The sequence below is a fragment of the Accipiter gentilis genome, chromosome 2 (assembly GCF_929443795.1).
Source record: "Accipiter gentilis chromosome 2, bAccGen1.1, whole genome shotgun sequence".
NCBI classification, from domain to species: domain Eukaryota; kingdom Metazoa; phylum Chordata; class Aves; order Accipitriformes; family Accipitridae; genus Astur; species Astur gentilis.
This window is the reverse complement of record NC_064881.1, coordinates 15,535,709-15,558,357: the sequence shown is the minus strand read 5'-3', so window position 1 is coordinate 15,558,357 and position 22,649 is coordinate 15,535,709. Positions and strand designations below refer to the sequence as shown.

The window sequence follows — 22,649 nt, the reverse complement described above, 5'->3', positions numbered from 1 at the left end:
CAGCGACGACGATGGCGCGGGGGGGGGGGGGTGGGGCCTGCGGCGCCCGGCGGCGAGCGCGCGTGCGCGCGGTGGGGCGCAGGCGGAAGGAGTCGGTGCTCTCTCCCCCACACCCCCCCACCCCCCGCCCCGGCAGCCACGGGTGCGCATGCTCGGAGGGGGAGCGCAGAGGAGTGCGCGGGGAGGGGGCGATAAATAACGTTAATCGCCTCCGCTCCGCTTCACGTGTGGCGGCGGGGGGGGGAAAGGAAGGAGGGAGGGAGGACGGAGGAAGGAGGGCGTGCACGGTAGGCTAGGCGGCGGTGGCGGCGGGGCTGAGGCTGGCAGTGCTGTGAGGGGTCCCAGCCTGGGTGCGGTTAGCGGCCGTTAGTGACCGTTACGGCCTGCGGTGGGTGCGGGCCCGGACCCGGGCCCGAGCGGTCCTCCCGCCGCTGCCGCCGCCCTTGCCCCTGCCCGCCGTCTTCTTCTTGGGCGCTGCCGCGGGCAGAGGGGGCCCTGCTGCCTCCTCCGCGGCACCTCCGCTCGGGGCTACGGGCGGCGGCCTTGGGGGGGGGGGGGGGGGGGGGTCGGCGTTGCCGCAGGGCCCGGCCTGGGGCTGGAGGCCGGGCAAGCTCGTGGGTGGCGGCGTTACCTGCTTGTCACGTTTATCGCGCAGCCCTTGTCCGCTTAGCCCTGTCGCTGGCCTCCGCTTGGAAGTCAGGGCTTTGGTACAGGTGTGGTGGGAGAGCGAACAGTGGTTCGTCGGGCGCATTTTTTGTATATAGCTGCTTTCACCTCCATCGTTAATGAAGTACGCAGGCCTTAATCAGTGTAAACACAAGTTCAGCAGCTCTATAGGGGCTTCAAGTAGCAGCTGTCAATAAAAGCTGTGACCACGGGAGAATTGAGTATTTATAAGCTTGAATCTCAAAAGTCAGCATCAGAGTTAATATGCTGCTTAGAGTTTTGAGGAGAGAATGCCTCAAGTCCAATGCCACTTGTGTAAACACACCTGTCAGGGCAATGAGAAGGTACATCCCTCAAGACATTTAGTTTAAGTGCCTTTTGAAACTCTGTGCGCGTGTTTTTTTCTTCACAAAGTGATGGATGTCCTTTTTTTCTTTTTTTTTTTTTTTAAATAGCAATTGCACAAAGTGATCCTGGGAAATAAGTGGGTAAGTAACAGTTCTGGATGAAAACATCAGGTTATAGTGGATAATCATTTTGTACTATAGTCAAAAACTGAACTTCATACTGGAAGTTACCCCAAGTTGATGTAGGTAACACTTGCAGAGCGCTCATTTACTCTGTTATAGCGCAGCCTGTAATTTTGACAACCACTTATCAAGAAACATGTTAAGAGTCCAGAGGGAAGCAACAAGGTCTAAAAGACAAGATTGAAAGAAATGGCCTTGGTTGTTCTAGAAGGAGAAGGTACAAAGAAAGTAATCAAATATTTTTATGCATAAAAAAAGTTATCAAACTTCTGTCCCTTCAAAGAGGACAAAATATGATGGATTTAAACTGTGGCTGGCAAGGAAAGTTGATCTTATGACACCTGGGTGAACTAGTTGACCTTTAGTAGATCTGCAGACTTAACTTTGGATAGGACACCTTTAAACACTATCAGAGCAAGTAAGGCTGCACGCCCACCTCTGTAGCACCACAGTTACAAAGTAGACCCTTAGATTCAGTCTTTCAAGTCATATTTCTTTTTTCTTGTTCTCCTACTCCATAGACAGCTATGGCACGAGGGGATTCTTACTTCTTGGTGAAGTGGTTCTAGTTTGCATACAAAAAAATAAAGATTGAGTAGGCAGAGGAAAAGTAAAAGTGAGTCAAACAGAGCACAGGCATTTATGTGGAAAGAGTGCCCACATTAGATAGTCTCCTTACCAATAAGCTAGACATTAATTTCTACCTTTGGTTTGTTGGGGAGTTTGTTTGTTTTTTGTTTTCCTGGCATCTTCTATCCTTAACTTCATTTAACCGCAGTGAAATAACTGCAACCCCAGAACACGTTTTAGTGTGATGAGAATACTGCCATGAGAAATGTGGGTTCTAATCTCTTCCCACTAAGGAGAGAATGCAGATTTCAGCATTTCTTAGGTCACAGGGACTACTGGCCATAGGTAAGTCCCACAAAGTTACATGCTGAATATGGCATTGAAAATTTCAGTTTTGATCTTGGGTCTTAGACACCTAAATTTGACATCAGAAACACTTGATAAGAATCTGCCACATAAGTCCATTAGGGAATCTGGGCCAATGAAACAATGGGCTTTAAACCATCTGGTTTATAGCACCTTGCCAGTTCTCAGGATTTTATCCCGAGACCTAGGAAGTGTATGGTTTTTAACCCCCTATCTTTGGAATCATAAAATGACATTAGAGTGCCATTTTTTTAAATGGTTCTTGGCCCTCCTTTTTGGAGAAAGAAGTCTTGAAAGTAAGCAGCCAAGAACTTTGAAAATGAGTGTCAGGAAAGGAGAACTCAAGTTTATTATTTGTTTAAGATCCCATTGGTTTTGACCCAATGGCATTAATTTTGTGAGGTTGACAGTTGGCTTTGAATGTTTGGGGGTTTAAACATTGCTGATTTTATAGAAGTACTGGATTGCCTTTGAGAAAGTGCTGGCCCCTAGTGACTTTATAGCATCTGTCCAGTTGAATATGCAATGTAGTTGTGGAATAAATAAAAGCAATAGGAATTTTAAATTCATTTTGTAAAGATTGCTGTGATTTGTGTGACAAAAATCCAATGTGCTGCAAATATTTCCAGTTTTTTATAATGTTGGTGTCTGTGCTAAGAAGTGATTCTACATTGTTCCTTCTTATCTATACCATTAGGAACGTGGTAGAGTGAAAATTATCCTTAAAGAAGGTGCAAGTTCAGCAGGATTCCAGTCTGCATTGCAAGCTTTGCAAAGCCTTAGGCTCAAATGAACCTTTTTAGAATCATAGAGTCATGGAATGGTTTGCATTGGAACGGACCTTAAAGATCATCTAGTTCCAACCCTCCTGCCATGGGCAGGGATACCTTCCACTAGACCAGGTTGCTCAAAGTCCTATCCAGCCTGTACTTGAACACTTCCAAGGAGGGCTTATCCACAGCCTCTCTGGGCAACCTGTTCCAGTGCCTCACCACCCTCACAGTAAAGAATTTTTTCCTAATATCTAATCTAAATCTACCCGCTTTCAGTTTAAAACTGTTAGCCCTTGTCCTATCACTACACTTCCTGATAAAGAGTCCCTCCCCATCTTTTCTGTAAGCCCCCTTTAAGTACTGGAAGGCTGCTATAAGGTCTCCCCGGAGCCTTCTCTTCTCTAGGCTGAACAACCCCAACTCTCTCAGCCTGTCTTCACAGCAGAGGTGCTCCAGCCCTCTGATCATCTTCGTGGCCCTCGTCTGGACTCCCTCCAACTCTTCTTCTGTTGGGTGCCCCAGAGCTGAATGCAGTACTCCTGGTGGGGTCTCGCAAGACTGGAATAGGGGAGAGCAAGAGGGGAGAGCGCAGATGGGGAATAATGCAGGCCTCTGAGGACTTGCTGGAATGCTTCTTGGCAATTAGGTCTGTAACATTATAGTTCAGGTTCTGGCCTTATGTGGCTCTAGAGACTTTGGAAATACATATGGTTCATTTTTCAAAATGCTTTTAGGCCTCTCTTTTTTCCCCTCTAATTTTCCATCATCTAATAGTTATGTACAGGAATATAATTTGTGATCTGAACTACGATAGTTTGATTCCACCAACCTTTGCCATCAGATTATCATATTGAAGATTTGCATCATCCCTGTGCATGACTTGCAGAGTTGCTACAGATGGAGCTATGTCTAAGCCACTATGCCAGCAGTTTTTCAAATGGACTTTACTGGACAGGGAGCACCAACCAACAGTAGCATTCTCTTCAGGACTCCAATTCCTTGTGGTTATTTGAAACTCAGACCAAAAAGACCCTGAAAGGGTCTTGGGGCCCTTCTAGAAATGTAGCTCTAGACTACAACAAAGCTCAGAAGGAGGACAATTCCCTTTGTTTAACTATAAAATCAGTAGCTCCTTATCAAAGTCTTCCTTGTTACATTCAACAAAAACTTTTGGATTTTTCCATTACTGCTTTCAGCGTAGTGATTGTGCCAACTTAATGGCAAACTTAAAAGGCGAAAGGATGAATGCATTTACCCTTTTGAGATACGCTTTCCCTTCAGCTTCGCTGGACAAAACCAGAAGAAGAACATACATATTTTAAAAGAGTAGGAAAACTTTATGGTAATAATTTCTTTGAAAATGATTGAGATTTAAGACGCAAGTTCTTAGGCGCTCAGAAAATGTAGCGAGGATTCTTTTCTTAGCCAGTAAATGTAAAAAAGACCAAGTCCAGATAACCACTATTTTCTCATACATCTCAGAGGCTGTCACTGGACTGTAAAACAGGTGCTTTTTCAGGTCTTGGTTACAGATAGAAAGCGTCCCCAAGAATCTTGCAAACTAATACTAGACAACAGACAAACTGTAAATAGCATGATGCCTCTGTTTCAGTGTAGCCTAACAGCTCAAAAAGATTATGAAAATACTTGTTAAATAAGTAGAAAATACATGCTACTAGTGTTCTTCTGTTTTTACTGGCTATATATATATATATATATAAAAAAATACCAGTGGATTATGATCTAGCATTGGTGATACACCTTCTCCAAGCAGTAAACTGGACTAGGCAGCCTTCAGATATCCCCACCAACCAACCTTTTTGTGATTATCTGTGATTGAGAGAGTCTGTGAATGGTTCATGAAACAAAGTCAAAGTTCTGGTACAGGTCACTGCTGAGGAACGTGCCTTCCAGAGTGTCCCAAGTTATTAGCACCTTGGCATTGCTCTTGTGCTCCCTGGCTCTGGGGTCAAGAGGCTGGGATGCCCAACTTCATCTGGCATGAAGGATCACTGCATCAACAAAAGTCCTCATAACATGGGTATAAACGAGTGAAAAACAGAACTCAACTGCAGATAAATACACAATTTCCCTCTGTGTGTGTGAGATTTAATAGTTCTGAGCTATTAAATATAGGAATATGTAAAGACTTATCATATATAATTTAGTCAGTGGTAATTAACGTGCTCTGCACCCTGTGTGAAGTTCAGTCCTATGCTGAAGGCTGAAACGGGTCTCAAATTCCAGCAAGCTTTCTTTTCCAAGGTTTGAATAGTTTTGAATAGTACATTAGCATCTATGGTACAGGAAATTTCAAAATATCCAACAGGCATTCTGGAAAATACACTCACCATAAAAGGGTAATAAAGTTGTGTGATATGTTAATGTTGTTGATGCATTTCTTGGGAATGAGGAAATACAGGCTTGCACTTATGAAAGAGTTTGGAGGAAAACACTGAAAGAACGGCAAAATTGTATGAAAGACTAAATAATCATAGAATAAAATTATAATTGATGGACAATTAAATAGAATGTAATAGTTCGTAGCTAACCCTGTGACAGGGTTAAACAGCTAAATTAGTGCATGCTGTCTTTAAAACAACAATGATTTCACCTTCTAGATACTTTGATTTTATTTCCTTTGTTATCTAGTGTGTTATTTTTGGTGGGCTTCGTTATCTGGGAGCATGAGGTAAGACAGAAGCTTTCCACACTGGCAAGCTTTCTCCAGATATGTGCTAATGTAAAGTATTAGTATATTGGATAACAGTGTGTGGTAACTATTTGGCTTAAGGGAGCATGTAGTCAAATATCACAATAGGGTGGCTCCACAGCTATGATTAGTTGCTGACAGATCTTCTCTCAATAGTTCTTAGGCAGGCATCTTAAAAAAAAATATACATACCCTTTATTTCTTACATTCTCTCCATTAAACCCTCTCTGTCCATCAGTTTAATTTTAATCTGAATTTCGCTCATATTTTGTGTAAAACAAATGTCTCTTGCTGCCTTTGCTTCTAATCACATAGAGCAATCTCCCTTTTGGTGTACAACGTTGCTCATCATAACTGCATGTTTGAAGGTCAGTTATGCCATCATGCTGACTACAACTCAGAAGGTAGGGTAACAATCAAACACTGTGCTAGAGGAGACTACCAGTGGCCATAGTTTATATAGCTGGGGTACTTCTGGTCCACATCATACTACTTTTAAGACCATACTTTTCCCAGTTCATTAGCAAACTACATAACATCTGGGAAACCCAACAATTTTCTAATTTTAAAAAAGCAGAAATTCCTGCATGTGGCTTTAAAACACACACTCCTGCAAGTAGCAACACTCTTCTTATAATACACTGTAGACAACAGCCCATGGCCTGTTCCCACCCTGTTTCAAGTTATTTCATACGCCAAACCAGAAAAAGCGTGGAACTATTGTACAGACAGTGCTTGGATACCTTATGGTTTGTCCTAATATTTTTAGGTGACCTGTAGTAAGAAAAGCTTCTCCAGTTCCATTTAGCCTGTGATATTTCTACTCCAGCACAGCTGCTTACGTGTTTCTTTCCTGTTTCAAGATTTGGCTTTGCTGAGCTGTAGGTAAATACACATGAAGACAGCATTTTAGGTTCTAAGCCTCAGATGGTAAGCTGCTTGCCTGACAATATGCACTGAATGCTATTCTTTAATTTTAATTTAAGTTTATAATTTTCCTGATGTTTAAGAAAAATCGTCATGAACTGGATTTCATAATTATTTCAAAAACAAGCTATGTGATTCCCACCTCTGGCATTAGATTCAAGAATATCTTTGTAATTAAAACAAAGTTCATTATATCAAAGAGACATGGTGTGCATTTGCCGAGACAGTGACCCATTCCATAAATCTGGCACTTATTTTGGAAAAAAAGATTAAATAGATTATGGAAAGGATACACTGTTCTACCACCTTATTAATATTTTTCTGTTCAGCCTGGTGGAAAATGCCTGTAAACCTTTCTGAAGTCATGTTCAGCATGTGACTACAGCCTTTTGACTCCTGCACTCTGACTAGTTCATTAGATAAATGAAATATGTTTACTGCCTGGCTCTTGTTGTGTCACAGGCGTGTCCTATTTTTCTTTTTCCCCCTAAAACTTTTTTTTTTTTTTTTTTTTTTTTAATGGAAGAATCTCATGTCTCTTTCACAGGATTCTGTGTTTTCCATTCTTGCTCAAGAAGTCCTGAAAGTTTGCTCTTTGGTAGAATGAGAGTTTTGGCTCTGCTCCCAGCATCCATTCCACATCCCACTCCATTAATCTGATTTCCAAACTTGGAAAATTTTTAGCAGTTTTATAACCCTACAAAACTTTCTAAAATCCTATTGTCAGTGATGCTTCCATTTTTTTCCTAGATACTTTTTTGCTATGCAGTTTGTTAGTGGTTACATTCAAAAGTTGCATAGCATAATGTTGCAGGAGTTGTTAGCTGCTAACCAGAAGAGGAGGAACTGAAAGGCTATCTCCAATGCTACCTCCAAGCTAGCTTGCTCTGACAGATCCTGAGAAAGTTAAAGCCATCCCTCTCCCCAAACCCTGTACCTATGTCTAGACTCTGCTATCTATACATGTATGTCTATGCAGGAGTCCCCTGTTAATGTTCTTAAACCCTTCATATAATTATAGGATGTTGTTAAAATTTGTTATTTATGTGAATGTTTAATGTCTACACCACATACCTAAATCTCCATTGTGCTCCATAATTTAAACCAGTATGGTATGATTCCTATCAGAAGCAGTATTTTTCAGGCCATAGTTTTATATTTTGTGTTATTTCTCCACATTTCGTTTTTGCCAAGAAAGTTGAACAAACCCCCACTAAGTAAGGATGCAATAAGGCAGTAAGTCAAGAACTGTGTTCCTGAAAGACGTTTGTCTTAATGATATCTACAGTAATTATCTTTTTTTGCATCTGTATGATGTTCCTCTGCTAAGGTATATGCTAATTTTATATAAATCACTTTGTATCATAACATTATGCATGATTATGTAGATTGTATTGCCATCTTTAAGAAATACATTAGTGTTCAGAATCACCTTTTTAGAATCAAAATTTTCTACAATGAACTATGGTAACTTTCTTTGTCCTTGGGTGACATGCTGCACCTATCTCCTTAAAAGCATCTACCTCCTGGGCTGCTGGAGTCTTGTTATTAAATCCTGATCTGGATATAAGCCAGAGTTTCTGCGTCCTTGGAAGCACAGTTCTGACTGACTAGAAAGGCTGCCATTTTTCTCTGTGTAATTCAAGTGCCATGGTCTCTCACTGAACAAAAAAACAGGAAAAAAGATGTACATCCATTCTCCCTGAGCAATGCAAGAGGGTACCTGGTATCAGTGTACAGTGTCAGAGGGATTGTGCCCATTGACAACAAGCTGAATTCAACCCACAAAAATAAAGAAGCTGCATAATGCAGCTTTATGATTTATGTTATGTGTTAGGTCTGCACTGCTAAACCAGCATTACAATTTACCTTTGCAAGCACAAAATCCAGCCACCCACCCTTGTATCAGTATGATAATAAAAAGAATTAATCACCAAAGGCTGATAGAATTTAGTTAATTTCTCCATTTGACTATTTCCTTGACCACAGTATGTGAGAGAAGAAGATCTATGAATCAGAACATTTGACATTTTGTATTTGCGTCACTTTAAAATATTTAGTACAAATCTGGAGAAGGAGAAAGTTTTGTTTTCTTTGAAGTATGTAAGCCCTACACCTACTTTGTCAGCATAGCCACTCAGCATCCCCAGTATAAAATTATTTATATGCTTAGACACAAAATAAGTATGTTATTTATATTTTTTTAATATTCAAATATTTACAGAAGAATACCGTGAATAAGCACCAAAGTATGATTCCCCGATTGTTATTTGTAGGAAGAGTGCAACTTAATTTCTGTTTCAAAGCAGAGATCTCTTGCAATCTACTACATACAGACCAAAATAACTTGGGTAACATAAAAATTTGCAATAATTAGTACATAGTACTTTGGTGATTTCCATTCAGTCAACTAAAAGTAACTACATTTCCTCATTAATGACAAAATGTCTGTTCTTTATCAGTACTTGTAGCTCTCTGTTCCTTGTAAGAATTGATCTATTTGCAGTCGTGCCTTATTGTAAAATAGCAAGTTAAATCTAGACTGTGATTTTAGCATAAAATGGGTGGAAAATACTTTCAATGTACAATATATAAAAGTTAGAACTAAGAGCTTTTTTTTTTTCTAAATATAGATTAACTGAATAAATAAATTTCAAGTACATCTGACTGAAATAATTGCATGATGGAATCCAAAACCCATTGGCTATTGTGAATCCATTTTTATTCTAATAACCTCATCAGAGAGAGATACACAATCCTTTCTACAACCTTATAGTTCATTCCAGACACAGAAGCTGTCCAGTTTTTTGAGGTTTTCCGTTAACCTATGTAATCAAATTTCTGATCAGCAGCTGGATCAACACCATTAATTCTAGTCCACTCAAAAGTGTCTCTAGAGTGGAGAGCTCAGGATTATTTTTTCTTCGTGTTGCTTTCTGCTTTCAGTTCTTTCACTAATTTGTTTGCCACCATTTTGATCTTTCGGCCATCACTAACTGTGTCTCATAAATAGTTATGCCGATTCTGGCATTACAGTACTTTCTTTTATTGTTTTCTAATGACACTTCACAGTATTCTTTCTATTTTATATTTTAGTTAGCTGACCGTGGCCATCTCTATTCCCTAATCTTAATTACAAGGTCTGCACTGGCTAGCCCCCTAATTAGACAAGGCACAGGTACTGAGGTGCTCAAGATTTGGTCCCAGTCCTGAGTCAGGACAAACTCAATTTACTTTAGGCTGACAACCCATCACTTTAAAGATCTCAATATTTTAATATTTTCAATCAAATCTGTTTTGTGCAACAGTCTGAAGTCTTGCTGAAAAATGTTCTTCATAGGTAATATTTAATGCATGAGTTATGTATGCTATGATGCAATGCTCAGATCAAACACAGAATTTAAAATAAGTAACCATCCCTCCATGCTTAAATTAAATCAACAGAAACAATAAAAGTATTAATAAACTTATTGTATTAATTCATGTTATATTAATTTTGTTTTAGGAAATTGCTCAGACAGTAGGCCTGTCAAGTGTCCCTAAGCATAATATACTACATTTTTTCAATTATATATTTATACAATTATATAGCCACATTTTACTGTCCAGTGAACAAGATTAGAGGTAGCTCCTTTCTTTGGTTAGTTATTTGTCATTATTAAAGTCATGACATCTCAGTCTTTCTCTCATTTGTTTTCATTTAAAAGCAGAAGTTAATTTGCCTATTACTCTGGAAATTCTGATCATTAAAAGACTTATCTCTTAATGTTTTTGGGGGCTAATGAGTTGGGAAGAGAATGTCCTATGCTGAGGCTCAGTAAGAGCCACATTTTGTACATGGAACAGCTCAACAGACTAGTATTTTTTCCCCTTTATTAATTTAATGTTTTTCGTAGCTGTTGTGACTTGCTATTAAAAAGCAATCAAATAGCAACATTTAAAGAGGGGGGACTGACAGCTGCCATTCCTACCTTTAAAAGCTAAAATATTTTGCTAATTGTTTTTTTTGGTTGGTTGGGTTTGGTGTCTTTTAAACAGATCCACTAGGTGGTGCTTGAAATAAGCTACCCCGATGTGACCCCCTCGCCCAGGATTGCCAAGCCCATCTCAGAAATCTAGGGGCAACTGGAATTTATTGTGGCGGTGAAATATTAAACTGTATTTCATTAGTCAAAACTCCAACAGGAATATTCTTGGCAACAGGAATAAGATTGCTATCCAAGTGCTTGGGTTCCTCCTTTTCCAAAACTGAGTTTTCTGTTTCAGAAATAAAACTAGGTGTTCACCATTGTGGAGATGTACTGCTGTCCATTATAAATTTCAGTGTTTCTTCACCTCTGGTATTCTCAAAATAGATCATTTTCCATTAGTAATTTTGGCACTTGAATAAAAAGTTTATGTCCATACTCAACGTGATTTGGATAAGTAGTTCTTTAAATATATTAGCTAAAGGTGAAGCTTGGCATTACCCAAGTGCTTCATCAGTTCTGGAAGAAGTTTAACTTCCAACCAGAAATGAAGGAAGACTGTTGCGATGTTACTGCATGTGGCCAGGGAAGGGGTAGGAAGGCACGTATGGCCAGTTATGCAGGTATGAATTACGGACACTGTGCCAAATTCCTCGTGGAGACCAAGGCTTGTTTTCTCTGGTTATTCTCTAGCCATTTGCTGTGCATTCTCTAGCCATTTGCTGTGCAATCACTCTTTCTATTGTAAATCAACTACTTCAGAGCTTTAAAAAAAGCACAGCCACTACAGACTTCTTGGTCAGCTATGCACCAGTCAGTTGCCTGATAATTCCCCTGCCTTTCAATCTGACAGTAAAAGCTTCTGGCATAATTATTTCTCCCTGGCATTGCTTCTCTATCAAAGAGGGTGGGTGTTAGTCCTGTCCAACACCTGCCCAGCACCCTGGTGGGAGCTCTGGAGCCCTGCCAGCTGCCAGGAGAAGCTGTGACACCTTCAGCCCTCAGGCTACTCCAGTTTCCCCTCCCTCTGCCTTGAAGGTGAAATTCTGGTGATCCAGGCTTCACTTGGCAGGTGGTTTTGAGGAGAGAGGCCCTCAAAAGGCATTTCTCGGTTCTTTGCAGACCCCAGGAGAGCAAACTCCTCTGACCCCTATGGCAAGCGGGGGATAGACGGAGGAGAGGGGAGGAACACGATGAACTTGTTCCTCTCCTTTTTGCTTGCCTGTGGTGGCAGGCAGGTGGCTGAGGGCAGCTGCCCAGGCTGCACCCATGCAGTGCTGACACTCGCACAGCTCGTGCAAGTTTTGCCTGAGAAGTAGGCCAGCAAGGATGAGACCCCCGAGAGGGCTCTGACTGCCAGGGCAGGTCTAGGAGGGCTTCAGGTTTGGGGTGAGGGAGCTGGAGAACTGAAGTGGGGGAGCCCAGTGGGAACGTGAAGGTAATACTGAGGGCTGGGCAGGAATCAGAGGTGCTGCACTAGCAGCTATTGAGGATTAGGAAATTGGAAGTAACCACAGCTGGAATAGTGTAAGAGACACAGGACAAATTTAGAGTAAGCCAGGCTTCTGTTATTCATAGAAAAAAATGAGGCAGCGTATGAAGAAAAGCACGCGTGAATTGCCAGTGGAAGAGACTCTAAATAGTCTATTATAAAAGTCTCTAAAGGGGGCACATGTAAACCCAGAAAATTCAGACCTAGTTATTGATAAGTGCACTGCAATCAAATGTAATATGTCATTTAGGTGTAACAAAGTCTGTTTTGCTCATGGCCAATACACAAAGGCTCTTTTCACCACAAGGGTGGGAAGCAGAGTAAGATACATAAACTAGCGTGAGGTACTTGAGAGGCTAATCTTTCACCCCTAGTATGCCCACATCATGTCAGGTATTTTTCATGTTTAAAATATAGTCTATAAAGAAACAGCCTAAGGATATTGATCTGAGACAAAAAAAGAAGGATTTGGGTCACTGGAAAGATATAGAGAAGAAATTAATCATAAACTCAGCACTATGTGCAAAGATGATTTATAGAACATGAAAAAATAGGCTTGATTATCTGCAATACATCTTGGAATAATGCTGATATCAGTAATCTGAAATATGCAGATTAGAAAATGTTAGCACAACCCTCAATTAATATGAAGTTGACAGTTCAAAGCCTTCCCCCTTTTCTTTTTCTTTGTTATTGTAGTTCTGAAATAGATACACGTTTTATATATATACTATTTTCTTTCCCCAGTTTGTTGTTGCTGCTAAAGTTTAACACCACTTTTAGTTCTGTATCTGAGTATCTTCATTTTTCAGTATGTATAATGCCAAAAATTAAAGTCTTTCCTTTAAACCAGAAGTCACATTTGGGTTGATTGGGTTAGTTGATGTTGTGGTTTAACCCCAGCCAGCAACTAAGCACCATGCAGCTGCTCACTCACTCCCCACCAGTGGGATGGGGGAGAAAATCGGGAAAATAAGTAAAACTCGTGGGTTGAGATAAGAACAGTTTAATAGAACAGAAAAGAAGAAACTAATAATGATAATAATGATAATAAAATTACAATAATAATAATAATAAAAGGATTGTAATATACAAGTGATGAACAATGCAATTGCTCACCACCTGCCAACTGACACCCAGTTAGTGCCTGAGCGGCAATTCCTCCCAGCCCCAATCCCCCCAGTTTATATACTGGACGTGACATCACGCAGTATGGAATACCCCGTTGGCCAGTTTGGGTCAGCTGCCCTGGCTCTGTCCTGTGCCAACTTCTTGTGCCCCTCCAGCCTTCTTGCTGGCTGACCATGAGAAGCTGAAAAATCCTTGACTTTAGACTAAACACTACTGACCAACGACTGAAAACATCCGTGTGTTATCAACATTCTTCTCATACTGAACTCAAAACACAGCACTGTACCAGCTACTAGGAAGACAATTAACTCTACCCCAGCTGAAACCAGGACAGTTGATTTTAATGTTTAATTAGCCAACATATTTGTTAAGTTTGCGGGGGTTTTTAATAACCTAATTTGTATTTTACCACTTCTGTTTCATTCTCCTGGGAGGAGACTGATAAAATATTTGTTCATGGTGATGTGAGTCTGCTGCATAGGCAGAGCCAGAACTGTAGGCAGTCATCTCAGTAGAAAGACAAGAAAGAAGCCATTGGCTCTGTGAGTCCTTAAAGTAGGGAGAGAGCTACTCCCTGTGCCAGGCTCAGGATAGAGCATCCAGATGCAGAAGGAACATACTCTGATCTCTGTGCTTTCACATTGCACTTATTGTTATCAGCTGTAATGTAACTTGAAGAGAGAGAATTCAGGTTCAAGACCTGAAAAGCACTGAATAGATATTACTCGCCTTGGTAGGACCTCTGCTAGGAAGAGGAAAGAGTTAATTTCTACCTCACTGGCATAAGATTATGTAAATTTTCACTTGTTTAAACAAGTGGTTTAGTTACTTTGTCACAATTTCTTGTAAAAAGAACTAAAAGCAATAATTCAGGATGAAAAGAAGAAAATACAGCTTTTTTAGTATTTAGCGCTAAGATAGGACAAGCGATGTTTTCTTCAGTTAATTTGTAAATTTTCCAATGCAAGCTAACCAGAAAAATGTTTAGGTTAAGTAAGGAAATTTTTTTTTTTCCCTGCCATGTTCTGAAATTGCTATAAGTTTTGAACTAGGCCAAATTCATTTTTGGTATAACTCCACACAACTAAGCAATGTCAGTGTTTTAGAAACATTTTCTGGGTGATCTGTAAGACAGAAAATGGGAAGTTTAGAGAGAAGTCAGTCTGATGACAGAACTGCAGAAGTATACCTTGATTGAAAGCCAGACCAACACAGCCTTTGCAAAGGGGAAGAAAAGCGCTTTGCAGGCTTTTTAAAACCTAGTAAAATAGCAGGTAAAGATGTCCTAAAAGCATAGCTTCTATAGTTTTTCAACAGGGTCTCTCCTAGAATGAAGATGACTAAAGAGGATGAATAACCATGGGGTTTGCTACAAATTAAACATTGAATGTGTAAGGAAAACAAACAAACAAGCAAACAAAAAGCTGGAGCGAATGGCTGGTTCTCCAAATAGAAGGAGGTTAGGAACAGGCCATCCCAGGGATATGCATTAAGACCATATTATTTTTGTTTGGAAGCAAAACCTTTTACCCAGTTACCCACTTAGTCTAAAAATAGGCTAATATGAGATGGAAATAACTCTGTTAGAAATCAAAGATGAGATACCTTACCCCTTTGCAACAACACAGAGTTGACTAATAACTGTCCTGATATAGAGTACGGTATGTGCTCCGATTTGTGGTTATATTGGCTTCTCAGATACATATCAGATACCATTTCTTTCTATGCAATTGGTCATACTCTTAGGATTGTCAGATCCACTTCTCACCTCCAAAACATTTATCATTGGCAACTAAAATACTAGTATGTCTTCCTGGCTTCCTCTCATGGATGACAAGCCAACAGTCTCCCCCTCGCAGCCCGGCTCTTCTCTGCCTCCTCTTTGATGCTGTGGCAGCTGTCATCTCTCTGCCTCTCATTTTGGCTATACCTGAACATGTCAGGCTCCTCTGTATCTTCATCCCTAGTTCATACCTCTTTTTTTACTAATTCCCTCTGCGTAATGTGACCAGGACAGGATTTTCTTTGTCTACTCACAAAACTGGAGTTCTCATTCACGATATGGTTGTCTCATTTATTGAGACTTTTTTCTGGTCTTGTCAAATTCAGTCTTGCCCTGCTCACACCTACCCACGAGGCTGCTCTAAAGATTGCTTTTTGTGCACATCTGAAAGTGTTAGCTCTCTGTGTGCATCGTTATCCTCCCATTTCTCTATCACATCAAACCTAAGATGCTTATCCTCAAATCAAAGCACTTTTTACTGTTGCCATATAACCTATGGCACCAGCTTTTCTTTCGGAGTGAGTTAGAATTAGGTGCAGGCCCCCTTTTGCCCTCACTGTTCGGAAAAGCTCTAGAAAAGGAGTTTTCTCCTTTCAGTCCCTCCTTGAAACTCTAGTCTGGGATATTTCCAGGCTTCTCAAGGCCTAGGTTGCAGACATGCAATAATTTAGGCGTATTGTTTCAACCAGTATGGTTTCACTGTTTTCTTATCCTGTCTTTTTGTGCCTTTTTTATATGCATATGCAGGCTGCCTGAGGGCAGGGACCAACTTGTTCTGTGTCTGCACAGAACCTAAGAGGAAAGGGTAATGCAGTAACATCAACCATAGTACTAATATCATCAGTGCATACATAATATTATTCATCTTACATATTTTTTAGGAATCACAGCATTCTGTTTGGTTAACCGCATCATGAAGCTACCTTCTCAGTCCTTCTGTGCTCGTGCCTTTCTTTTAATTTCACTAATATGATACTAAGTGCCCCTCCCTGGACAGCTGAAAGGACATCACAGGGAAGGACTATTTCATTGTCTAAGGATAGCTCTGTCCTCTAGCTGCCTTCATGCACTGAAAGAAAGGAAACCATTGACAGAAGAGAGAAATGGCACTAGTATGCTTCCTTCAATGGTGCTACTATAAAGACTCTGAATATGATTAGTATAGACAATATAGACAGCATTATCATTCTTTTTTAGTTGAATTCACTGAAAAAATGTTAAAGAAAATCAAGAATAAAAATACCTAATTCATTTATTAACTCAGCTGAGCCAGTGAATACTCAGTGATTGCCAACCTGGATTAAAGTTCATGTGTCATTCAAGAACTCAAATATTGTTTCACTTGGCAGGCAAGGATCAAAGTAAACAGGATTTCCCTGAAGGTAGCAAGGAATGATGATGCAATGTGGTTATTTATTAGCTTTGGTTTTACTGTCAGGGAGATGGGCAAATAATGGCCTAATGCTTAGAATTTAAATGGGTCAAACTATTTGCACTGCTTAGTCTCTGCCCAACTTCTTTGCAAGTTCCTAGAGATAAGCTTCTCAATAAACATTATAATTTTTCTGAATTCCTTTATCCTCATTTGGTACTTTGTGCCAGTTTAAGCACTTTTGAAAATCAAGCCATTCATTGCAGTAAAACTACTCAGAACCATTTCTTTGCAGAAAAATATTCCTCATTTAAACTCAAAGCTTTCACAGAGATCTACCAATCTGCTTGCACAGAGATCTACCAATTTGGATTAAGTTTCTTCCTGAAATGTCCGATGTTGACTGTCTAGTCACTGCAAGTGCAATATCTAAATATACCTCAGACATTTTAAATCCAAATCCAAATATTTTGACACGGTATGCTCTCATAGGGTTTGGTTTTTACAGTAGAATGTGAAAGCAAATTTTGTAATCTTGGAATGCAGTAAATGGATAGTTGTCCTCTGGACAGTTTTATTTACATCCCTAGCTTAAATTGGTTATTTGAAAAACATAAAAAAGCCTTCGTTCTCAGTTTAAAAAAATAACTATTTAAAACTAATTAGTCGTCTTCTTAAAAAGCAACTTTCCTGGGAAAAACTAAATACTGAGGGTGGGATGTTGGACCCACTGATGGAATCTGCTTTCCATTTGACCAGGAGAAATTAAATTTGATAGTGGTGCACACCAGTCTTACTTTCACAATGCCCAGCAGACACAGGTATCACATTTGTATTTGTAGTCACTCTGCCCACTTTCCCCTGCAATCCTTCTTGCAAATATTTATCATGCAGAATTTGCTCACAGGTTTTGACGGTGTCAGTACACCTTATCTACCATAGCATATAGCTCTTTGCTACACACCTCACGTGTAGAAGTAATGCAAACTAAATGGAGGCTTGCCTTGAGTGTGCCTTTGCAACATTTCACTGGTCATCTTCTCTGACATGCCATATGTTTTAACTGGGAGGTCTCTAATCCAATATTTTTTTTATTTGCCTGGATCAATGTAAAAAATTTGAAGGAACATTGCTTCAGTGTTGACTGTTTGGGACCAATCTAAGGCTTTGTTTTCCCAGTGATATTTTACCATTCAGACAATGATTGTGAATTAAGGCATCTGAAGTTGTAACTTTAAATTTTTCAAGGTTTTCAGGCATTATCACTGCTTTTATGTAAGCTTTATAAAATGATAGACTCTTCTAAATCAGTGCCAAAACTCCTATCGTCTACCGTTTTAAATACAGCAAGTGGGATTAAGGCTACTTGAGTGATACAGCAAATCCTATTAAAGTCATTTAAGTTAGACTTTTAATGTTACTTAGGTACTTAATTCTCCTTTTATCCGAGTTAAGATGAGGTACATAAATAAATTTGCCATTCTGGGTCTTAGGAGCTTTTGCAAATCCCACCCACCAACATACATTCCACAGTTTTGCATAAGACTTACAGGTCTGATTTCTCAAGGAAATAGATGTGATCGCATTGCCTGCCCATCTGTCTGTCCATCAGTCACTCTCTGGCCTGTCTCTCCCCCTCATAACTTTTCAACCTGACAGCTAATGGTGACTACATTTGACAGAAAGGCAGGGGCCCAAACGTATTAAGTCCTTACAAAGTATAAGGATTGGAGAAAGGGCAGGGGCAACCTTCTGCCTCCCCTTGAGAGCTGCAGCATGAGCTCAGCTATCTTCACTTCTCTCGTCCCCTCAGGTTCACCGGTCAGCACGTGTGGTGGTCACAGCCAGCTCAGCACCACCGTCTCAGGCCGACGGAGGGTCTAACCTTGGCTCCAGGAACAAACCACTCAGGGAAGGCAGCTGGCACTACTCTGCTGAGGATGGTGGAGGAACTGAAAACACAGGTCCACTGGAAACCAGGCCACGTTGGTTTCATCAGCTAAAACCGGTCACTTGCTAACTTCCAATAGCCAACACTGAACAGTAGTTTCTCAACACAACTGCTGGAAGAACTCTCTTGAAAACCACACATTTCCTCTGAAATGGCGTCAACAAAATTTATTTAAAACTAGTTGTTCTCTGGACCTCCCCAATTTTGCTGTCTTGCAAAGGGCAGAAAATTTTGACAGTGGCGGCAGCTGTGTTGAAAAGCTGACATCGGTGCCTACCCCGTAAAAGATTCTCCAGTCTAGATTAGCTCTGTAACGTGCGACAGGAGATGCACTGTCATCTAGTCTTGGTTCACACTGGATAGTATTTCTCATCCCCCAGGTTTACCTCATCTTGTTTCCAGGTGATCAGCCAGCAGGACGGGTACTGTGTCAGGAGGAAGGAATGGAAATCTATCCACAGGCTGTGGCTCTAGCTTGACTTCTCACACTAGGGCTCTTTTGTAAATAAAATATTGATGCCCATGACCCATGTCATCAAGGCAGTGGACAACGCTATTACATGCTCAATAAAAGTACATCATGGAACTCAGTAGAGACGATTGATCTGCAGCTTGAAACAGAGAAGCCGGTGTTAAATAAAATTAGGTTGTCAATGGCTTTTCTGAAATATTTCTTTGTGTTGAGACAGTACCAACTGGAGGCAGCATAGACCAGTTTTTAATCCAGTATGTGGAAGGAAAATTAGGATAGAGGAGTAGCTGTTTTTCTCACGTACTCAAAAGAATATTTTAAAAGAGTATTTCTAGAGAGTTGAAGCCAGTGCTGTACCTATGGAGTACAGAACCTACAGTTCCAGTAGAGACACAGCATTTATTGATGCCTGATTTTTGTCCAAGTATCTAAATCATGACAAGGTAAATTATTTTTATACACTTGGAGTAAAAGGCAATAATGCAATATATTCCTCTCCACCTCACAAACCTGTTTAGCAGTAGGGACGAGGCCTGGGAAATACCTGCTGCATTGATGCTTAGTACATAAAGAGAAGTGAGGGCTTAAGTTATTAGTTTAGTCCAGGCATAATGTAAACAATGCATAGATTCTACACAGCAGTTTGTTATAGTGGCCTGATTATGGTTATAGTACTTATTTTTGGCAGTCCAAAGCTTGTCTAGGTGAGAAGATGCCCATTGTTTCAAACAGGATTGTGGTTTGGTCACATCTAATTGGCTTGATGTGTCCTAGGAATGCTTGTTAAAATATCTACTAACAGAACTGATTAACAGCATGATTTAAAAAATAAGTAAATCTGGGTTTCACAGGAGAAAATACTTATAAACATATTTTTCAAGAAGGAAAAAAAATAGATTGCAATACTGCATTTTCTGCATTGTAAAAGCAATAGTTGTAATTTTAGATACGGGATAATGTCTGTTTATTGTACGAATTGATCTGTGCAGCCATATTCTTGTATAAAACTCCAACGATGTCAATATATTCTTGTATAAAACTCCAACAACTTAGGAAGAATGACTGTGTTGTGTGTTTCTCATTCTTTTACAATATAATATACTGGATTCTCTCCTATTTAGAAGCACTGCTATTTAGAACCAGAATGACAGCTGCATAAATTCATCAGGAGAGATGATCTATTTAAAGCGTAGGCCAAATAAAAACCTAAACCCTAATAAAATGCAAGACCCAAACAAAAGTTTGCATTTAGCTTGCTGAGGTATATAGTATTACAGTAGTCACAAAACTAAAAGAAGGACAGGAAGATGCATCAGATTATCTGGCATGGAAGTGAAAGAAGTAATGCATACTTAGTTTTTATATTTCTGCATGCCCAAATGTGTTCATGGTGCACCTGGATAATTTTTTTTCAGTATTTGCAGGTGTCCTTTTCATTATTAAGTTTTTATTGACAGGCTTTAACTTTCAAATGGTTTTACCAGTGTCTCAGAGAATCTATGCTATATATTCTCATGTGAAAAGCATGCAATAGGTCTGATTCTGCTTTAGTCAGAATCTTTGAACTTCACAGATTTCTGAGGGAGGTGAATGTCTTTGAAGCTTCACAACCTCCATTGAACAAAGTTCACCACATACTAATTAATTCCCTGGAAATTGCTTTCAGTAGTCTTTGCAGTGCCACCTTATTTGCCAAAACTGTTATTTATTTTTGTTGTTTTTTTTTCTTTTTTAGTGCACAATTCCAGTGCAGAACTCCGAGATGGGCACATCTTGAGAGTGTAGAGTCAGCACCTAATTCCCTGTCTAGTAAAACTCCATTTAAAGTCATCTTTGCAGGCAAAAATTTGTTAAATCGGGGCACTGGATAATGCTTTTGTGTCAGGACTTGTATTTAGTACCCTGTGTATCCTGCTGCATATCACAAACAGGACTAAAAAGTTGACAGGACAAAGTAGTTGCAGAATCCAGTCAAGTTCAGTACAAGGCAGCCGAGAACTACACCTTGAAACAACATGCTTTGACTGAGTAATTGGCATTAAAGGTAAATGAAAGGGGAACTTGCTACAGCAAGTCGTAACCCATAGACCGCTGCTGCTGCAGCTATATTGCAGGCAGTAACCATATGCTGGAATGCATGCGGGAAAGACAAGGCATGTGAATGCACAAATATTCACCCTATCGATTTTGCTTGTTGATTTTGCTCACAGCTTTTCAGTGGCTGTCAGCCCCAGCAACCTGAGTTAGCATCTTTTATCACTTGTGTGCTTATACAGTGGAAATGTTGACAAGCTGCAAAACCAGCAAAAAATTATGAGCAGAGGTCCCAGGGAGGGACACTACAGCCAGCCAGACCAAACACATGGTCACAGACAGAAGTTGTGAAACACACAGATGCAGGGAATAACGAGACATTTGCTGAAGAGCTGTTGTGTTTGCTGGTTTGGATTTTTTTGGCTTCTCCTCACTACCAGTTTACAGAAGCTCTTCAGTGAAAACCCCATGAAATTAGTTAGTTAAATTTCAACTAAAAATAAGTGATAGTTGGAAACCTGTGAAAGGTGAAATTACAGCCTGAAGTCTTTAATTAAATGTACAGCCGATAGGTAAATCCTTCCCCATACGTATGGGCACAGATTTATTTGAAAGGAGGAAGAGATGAGGGTTAAGGAAGGTACACAAGTCTTTGTTCTCTTTAAACATATATAGTGCAATGCATATTCTCCCAGCCACTTGACAGGGCTGGGTCTAGCTAGCCCTTATTGCTTCCATGACGTGCCCAGACTTTGAGGGGATGCCCGTAAATCTGGCAGTAAATAAACCATCACTTCTGCAAATGTTTTGGTGCAGATGATTCATACTCTTGCTACAGCAAGACAGCAGAATCAAAGTCTTTCCCCTTCATCACTCACTCAGTCCTTGAGTTACCCTGCCAGTTCCTGATCATGAACGTTTTTCATCATCTCTTCACACACCAGGGACTGCAGTGTCTTACAAAGCAGAATAAACTAGATTTAATTTAAGTAGAAGCTCAGGCAGTGCTTATACTACACTTTTTTTTTTTTTTTAAACTTTATTTTTACACCAAGATGGTTTTGCAAATAAACGAAAGGCAAGTTTTCTGCCACGTACCTACCATCAACTGTCTGCTGAGATTGCTGAATTATATTATAGAGTAAGACTTTTAAAGGCTATTGCTAAGTTGCTGACTCACCAACCAACCCTGCTAGACAGTATATTGTAAGCTTTTAGGCCTAGTACAATAGGTAGAGGTTTGCCAAAGTTTTGAGCAATGCTATCAGCACCAGTGAGCAGACAGACAACAAGAAGGATGGATCATGGAGAAATTCAGACGAAGATCAGAAAGAATTTACTGCAACAACTAGACCTGTTACACCTTAGGGTTTCAGTTGCATTGAAGGACTGACATCTCCAGCACTGCTATGCTGAGGCATTCCCACAGTACTGATTCAGAGAAGAATGACAACTATTATACACTTTTTTTTGCTGTACAATATGTTCAGCTTTCAGACACAGTAATGGGTTCTTAATTCAATTTTGCTTAGCTTGAAAGATTTCTTTCTTCCACAGTAATATTCCAAAGTACTTTATGTGAACAGGCTCCCATGACAAACCGGGAGTCCCACTGATTTCACTGTCTGCTCTGAATTTCACTGGAAGCTTGCATTTGTACAGGAGTCTACTCACTTGTACAGGACTATTTTTTTTTTACCTGTACATAATAAATACCAGAGTGATAAATAATATTTTTTCCATGTGACATGCAATTTCATGTCTCTCTAGTTAATAAATGGTAACATAATTCTTCCCAAATGCCTATCCACCCTGGAATATGTGATAGGCTTGAAGAATAAATATTTGGACTTAGATTTTTTCGGTAGAGTAGTGTTATTTTGTTTTAGCTGGTGTATGCT

The 22,649-nt window shown here is 40.0% G+C and overlaps 1 long non-coding RNA gene across 2 annotated transcripts; it reads left to right on the top strand.

Moving 5' to 3' along the window:
- Positions 1–125: 125 nt before the first annotated feature.
- Positions 126–19,763, top strand: LOC126046700 (uncharacterized). Of its 2 annotated transcripts, none has more exons than XR_007508393.1 (3): positions 126–142; positions 1,122–1,154; positions 18,105–19,763. It is a non-coding gene; the product is annotated as an uncharacterized LOC126046700 (long non-coding RNA). The 2 variants fall into 2 exon arrangements; XR_007508392.1 differs by lacking the exon at positions 126–142 and adding an exon at positions 552–1,010.
- Positions 19,764–22,649: the final 2,886 nt, after the last annotated feature.